Raw genomic sequence first — 6,861 nt, 5'->3', positions numbered from 1 at the left:
CATTTTGATATGTGCTAATTTCCATGGTTTGGGGAAGTATTGAATTCTTAGAATTGCATTGAATATTATTGTCATTAGTCTTATTGCTTTTGGCGGAAGGTTTTTCAAGATTTTGCCATTGATTAGATCGATTCCTGGTGCTTTGTTGTTTTTCGTTTCATCGATAATGTTTCTAATTTCTTGTGCTGTTGTTTTAGGTATGGTGTATTCCTTGTCGGTTGTGATAATAGTGGTTTGCGCATCCTCCTCCATATGACTTTTGAGGTTGCTGTTGTTGATAATGTGTGGTGTGAATGTGTTGCAGAGGTGGTTGGAGAATTCTTCAGCTTGTTCTTCGTTGCTTCTTGCCCATGTGTTATCTGCCTTTCTGATTGCTGAGACGGGTATTATTGGCTTCTTTATTTTTCTCGTGGCTTTCCATAGGGAGTAGTTGATGTTCTCATGTGTAGAGAGCGTCCTTATGAACTTTGTGAATTCGTTATTGTTGTGCTCTTTTATTTTGTTTTTTATTTCCTTTGCGAGTTTGTTTAGGTGTTTTTTGTTTTCTCGAGTTCTGTATTCGAGTATTCTGTATTCGAGTATTTCTTGCGGGATTGTTATTGTTTGTTCGCTGATTGATTCGGGTGTAGTGGTTGTCCTTGCTGCTTCTTGAATAGTTGCTGTCAATGTTGCTATTGCCTGTTCTATGTGTTCAGGAGTTTTCAACGGGATGTTGCAGTTTATTTTGCTCTCTATTATTTCTTTGAAAGTTTGCCATTTGGTGGTTTTATTGCATAGTGTTTCTGGTTTGCTATAGTGAATTGGTTTGTTTCTTTATTCAATTATTATGGGTGTATGATCGGAGCTGAGCTCGAGGTTGGGTGTTATTTTTAGTTTATTTGTGTTTAGTCCCCTTGTAACTGCAAAGTCCAGAAGATCTGGTTTTTTGTTCAGGTCAGTCGGCCAATGTGTCGGTGTTCCCGTGGATAATATATTGAGGTTATTATTTCTAATGTATTTTTCCAGTGTTCTATCTCGAGGTGTAATGTTTCTTGACCCCCAAAGCGTGTGCTTTGAGTTGTAGTCTCCTGCTGCGATGTACTTGTCCCCTAGGTCCTGGAAGTATTTTTCCCACATTTGTGTTGTTATTTTGTGTCGCGGAGGCACATATACTGCTGACAACTGGAAGTAGTTGCTGCTAGTTTGAACTGTAACAGTGGTTGCTTGTAAATATTCTTTGTTAACTTGGCTGTGTAGATAATGTTTGATATCGTTTCTGACTATCACTGCTGTCCCTCCGTGAGCTTTTCCTGAGGGGTGTTTGGTATCATATACGGTGTAGTATGGTATTTTCAAATAGCTTTTTGTAGTGAAGTGTGTTTCTGAGACAAATAGTATGTCTATATTATTATTGTATATGAATGTTTTAGTTTCGAGGGCCCGTTGTTGTAGGCCGTTTGAGTTCCAGGCTGCTATTTTTAGAGTGTCCGTTTTTATTTTTTGCTTAGCACGTTTGTAATTAGTTGTAGCATGACTGTGATTTGTTGGGTTTGCTGTTTGAGTACTGCGTTTTGTTCGCTTATCATTCTGGTTAGCATTTCGGTGTTCTTTATAGATTGTTTGAGCAGTTCTTTGATTTCTGCAGTGTCATTGTTACTATTGCTGTGGTATTGGTTGTGTGTGTGTGTTGGTTGGCTGGTTACTTAAGCATAGCTTAGACCACCAATGGTGTTGGTGCTGATAGGTTTGGTGTTTATTGCTTGCTCTGTATTTGGTAATATTTCAGGTTTTGTGCTGTCCTGATGGGCTTGTGTGTTAGTGCTTGTCCTGCTTCGTAGGGGCGGGAACAGTTTGCGTTGTAGTTGTTTCCTAGCTTCGCAACCTTTGTAACTGGTTGGGTGTTTTCCGTTGCAGTTGAAGTATTTAACTTTTTCTATTTTTCCTGAATATGGGCAGTGTACAGTTAAGTGATTTTTTGCGCACTTGACGCAAGCTGGGCTTCTGTTGCAATAGTTTTTAGTGTGTCCGTATTGTTGACACCGCATGCATTGAGGTATATCTTTTTTGTGTCGTGGTGGTTCGACTGTTACTATTGTGTTTAGTATTTGTTTGATATCATATATTTCCTTGTTATTGATTCTGGGTTCAAGTTCTATTAAGAATAGTGGTAGTGGTTGCTTTGTGTCGAATCTTGTTATATTGTTTATTGTTCTTGTTTGATGTCCAATTTTAGCTAACTCATCGCTTAGTTTATGTATGTTGGTTTTAGGATGCAATCCTCTTATGACAGTTTTATAGCTCCTTTCAGTTTTAAGCTGATACGTGTGGTAGATAGCATTTTTTTCTTTTAATGCTTTTATAACTTTCCTAAATGTTTCTGGTGTGTTTGTTTGTATTTTTACTTGATCCAATTTTGTTTGCTTTATTGTGTAGTTGTTTTTCTCATCTAGATTATTTAGTAGATCGATGAGCGGGTCTATTATTTGGGCCTCTACAAAGATTGGTGGTGGTTTTGTAATATGATTTGTTTGGATAGTGGTTTTATTTACGGGGTCAGCGTCTATTTCTTCCGTTAGTGAGTTGAAGGAGTTACTTAATGGTAATTCTTGCAGCCATCGCTGCTTTTCTGTAACTGGGTTTTCTATGGCACTTATGTCTGTGGTTGTTTTGCGTTTTTTGCTAGCCTTCGCTGGCTTCCAGCTTTCGTCCTGGTAGTATCTTTCATGTTCTGAATTGCTATCTTCCTGTCCCCGATGCTCTTTTGTTTCTTCAGTCTCAATGTTAATTTGTTTGGTTTTTATATAATATGTTTCACCTTTTGTTGCTATGTTTATAGTTGGTATCTGCATTGTTATTTTATTTCCTCCTCACTATCACTTTGCAGCACTATTACTTTGAAGCACTTTTTTACTATTCACTTATACCTGGAGAGGACGACCGTCTAGACACGTCCGTCCTCCTCGGCTGTCCGAGCAGGAGTGTAACACAAAGTGACGTTAGCTGTGACGCTCGGTTACTTTCTGACTGACTCACAAGACGATATCAGTAAACTCTCCAAAGTGATCACAAGAATAAAAGACTGATACGATCACATTTGTCAATTACATATTGATCAGAGATATCAACAAAATTCCAGGCGCCGTTACTAGGCAGATCCGCGTAGAGCTGATATTGCTCCTGGCCGGGGCTTGTTTGTTAATACAGCGTGTGTCCCACAGTGTCGGTACTTCTGTTAGGTAAAACGTTCATCCCGTGACCGTGTTTACGTTAGGCGACCAGTTGTGACACCTCGAGCCCAAGTATTGGGGATCTTCCCAAAAGAAAGGCCCGACATCTCCGACATATGTATACAATTGTATGTATATTGAAATTCAGTATACGATTTTGTTAAATTCAATTACTATTATCTAAAGAATTGATATTAATGTGATAGTATAAAATTTGATCAGGAAGTAAAAAGGACATTAATAGTCGAAATACTTTCGTGTACTATTATACGTAGTTCGATAGTTTACATTTCGCGGGGCCTCGTGTTGCACCCGCGCTGGTTTCGTTCCTGTTTCCGACATATACATAAGTGTAGCGTCAATGATTTGCATGACGCGACCTAACTTCAACGTTTGTTTTTCTCCGTTTATGCGTTGTGTGTTCGTTTGAATGAAAATGTCACGAGTGTTGCAACAAAAACCACGGGAAACAGAAGAAGAATACGGGAATAAAAGGAATTCCAGGCTGCAGCAGAATGCCCATTGTCCAACAGGGTTTTGTTCCATGGTATTTCAATGAGGTAAGCTACCTCTTTTATTATGCTTCGGGGCGCTTCTTTCCAACCAATTAATTTGCGTCCAACACCATTTTAACTTCGTATACTCAGAGAAAATATCGTTCTTTTGCATTTTCTAACTCTGTTCTATATATAGATTTACCGTGATGGGTCGTTTCTACAGATTAACATATCTTATAAAAGCGTTGCGTGAAATGTTAACCATATATAAGTCTTGAAACATTTGCACTAATTTCATAGAGGAACGTAGTTGGTACTTTACGGGCGCCATATTGTATGCTTGTTACATGAACTTTCCAAATATCTTACAGTTAAATGGTTGGACTACTTATTAGAATAAGTAACACAACATTGTTTTTGATTTATTGTTAATGAATTTATAAAAGCAGATTGTTGGACATATATACACTATCGCTCAAAAGTATCGCAACATTTGGTTACTTTTGATATTATGTTATTTAATTGCACAATCAAATTGGTAGTATGTGCCGATACATAATGATTACGATCTGTATTATTATCTTATTCCTATGATGTGGTTTTAACAAAGGTCGTAACAAAACGGTCAGAAAAAGTTCTTTATTCCCAGACTCTGTAGCCTCTAAGAAACGAATTACATAAACAAATTTCTTCTATACTTATACAAAGACTAGTATTATATTAATTCAAGCAGTAAGGTTTAGGAAATTTTAATAAAAATCGGGTACATATATTAGGTCATCCCATAAGTTCGTGCCGACTTTTGTGTATACATTTCATGTGTCGATTAATAAACATACGGCGATAAGGGACCAATGCACTTGAAAAATGGAAAGAAGTTGTACAACGAGAGGGGGATTACATTTTTTCATGAAACTGAAAGGTATGTAAACAATCTTAACATATATAATCGCTCGAAAAACGGAATGAACTTATGGGATGACCTAATATTAATACCAATGGTATAAAATAGATTTGAATTAATATACCTTATAATACTCTATTGAAGAAAATGATCCTAATCTTCTTGGTCCTAACTTTTCGACACTTCAATGCTTCCTATTTTTAAAATTTTCCAACGTTTTAACATTTTATACATAATCACTTAATATCTTTGATCTTCGAACTGGTTCATCAGCTACGATTCTCCGATACCCTGAGTTCTCGCTTTTCATTTCTGAGTTTTTACCTTAATTTCGGTACTTGAAAATTGACTCTTATCTTTTTAACAGCTTTGGCTCGATCTTCTGCTATTCCAACATCGATTTTAATTTGAATTCTTCTTCTAGGCCGTTTTAATTTCACTTCACTTTCAGTAATCCTTGAAACATATAAACAAGTGGACACGCGAGTTCCAACTTACGCATTATTATAAACAGTTAACCAACAAAATCTCATTTTACAACGTTTGTTTCCGAGTTCTAGTTACCCTAACGAACCGTTAGACCGAATTTCTCGATATTAACTACTCGATTTCAACCATCTACTCTCCATTTCCTGTTATTTCACGGCGCTGTTTCTCAATAAATACACAATACCGTCCAGCTTAATTCAAAATACATTTTCTTATATAATTCGTCTCTATAATTCAAAATACATTTTCTTTCAGAAGAAGGGGGGAGGAAAGCATCAGTCCACGGGTGATCGATAATTTCCATTAAAGGGCGTGACCAGGTTGGTGGATTTAAAGAAACCTTATCTCCGCTGGCCATCCTTTCCAGTGATTTATAATAATTAAGCGTGCCACAATCGTATTTATAGTCGCGTTTCGCGGCTATTTCGATGGTTTCTGCGATACTAACAATCGATTGCTTCCGAGTAATCACAGATTTTTAGGGAAATAATTGGCACGCAGGTTAGAATGGTAAACGGCGTATATCAATGTTCGTAGATATATAAATTATTTTTAAAAAAAGTTTAGAAAAGTCATTTGCTTGTATTTGTTGTAACGCGAAAATCCACCCTGAACAACGAATTGGAAATTAGGGACTTACTATCTTTCTGTGGCATCGTCAAACTACGATGCAAAATTATCGAAATACGTAACGATAAATCGTATCTTATTATAGTGCTTTAAGATTGTTTATGAAAAGATACACGAGAGAATTATAATAAAAATGTTCATTGTATTTTAGTTACAAAATCACCGCACATCAGCGATAATTCCGCGTGGACATCGACAGAAAAATATTTTAAAGTACCAACTTCAAGTATTGTTCTTGTTTCTCTCCGTTCATTCCGTGTTCATCTACATTTCGCGAATTTTCTTATATTACACGGGTTTCAGACGAAACATCTCGAAATCCTCGGTTGCTCGGTTATTCCGTAGTCGTCCACGAAACTCCAAATTAATCGTCCGTCAATGTATCGTCCGTCAAACGTTCGCGCCGCGAAATTTACACATAATGACGTTTGTACAACTATAACCGCTTTTCTCACCGTCTCACCGGTTCTTGAAATTTTCGCGACGCGATTCGACGAATATCGCTGCAACCTTCTTTTTAGAAACAAGCGTGGAAGTTGTGAATTTTCTTTGACGCGTTTCTTCAATTATTTAAGAGACGCTGATATTTGTCGGGTGGAATCTGTAGTCATTTTTCATATTAAAATTTGGGATACAGTCAATATTGATTATCTTTGCAATCAAGATTGATTGTAATGATTCAATGTTAATTTCAAATTGTCGTAATGGCGAGATGGATATCAATTACTCTATGTTTTACTCCAAATAGGCGGTCACTGATTTGTAATTTGATATACGTTGTATTACGATAATTTAACGAAATCTTGAAATTATGTGAAAAATTTCTCAAGTTGCTTCGCGACGTAATCAGGCAATTGCGTTACGTTAACTGCCTTTAATAATAATTTGAGGAGAATCAAACGCGACGTCTTGAGAAATTCAGTAATCGCGATAATATCGTTACGACTGTCTCAATTTACTGAAACAATGGAATTATCATTCTGAATTCATCATTAACAGGGATATTATATGTATTTTCGCAGGCGAATCCGTGGAAATTTCATTTGAGCCTCGAATATTCGAAATATTTCCTACGATGATACAGAAATTTTAAACGCGTAGACACGAAAAAGGTAAAGAAGAAGAGGGAAGTTAA

The sequence above is a fragment of the Bombus affinis genome, chromosome 13 (genome assembly GCF_024516045.1).
Source record: "Bombus affinis isolate iyBomAffi1 chromosome 13, iyBomAffi1.2, whole genome shotgun sequence".
NCBI lineage: Eukaryota > Metazoa > Arthropoda > Insecta > Hymenoptera > Apidae > Bombus > Bombus affinis.
This window is presented reverse-complemented; position numbering follows the sequence as displayed.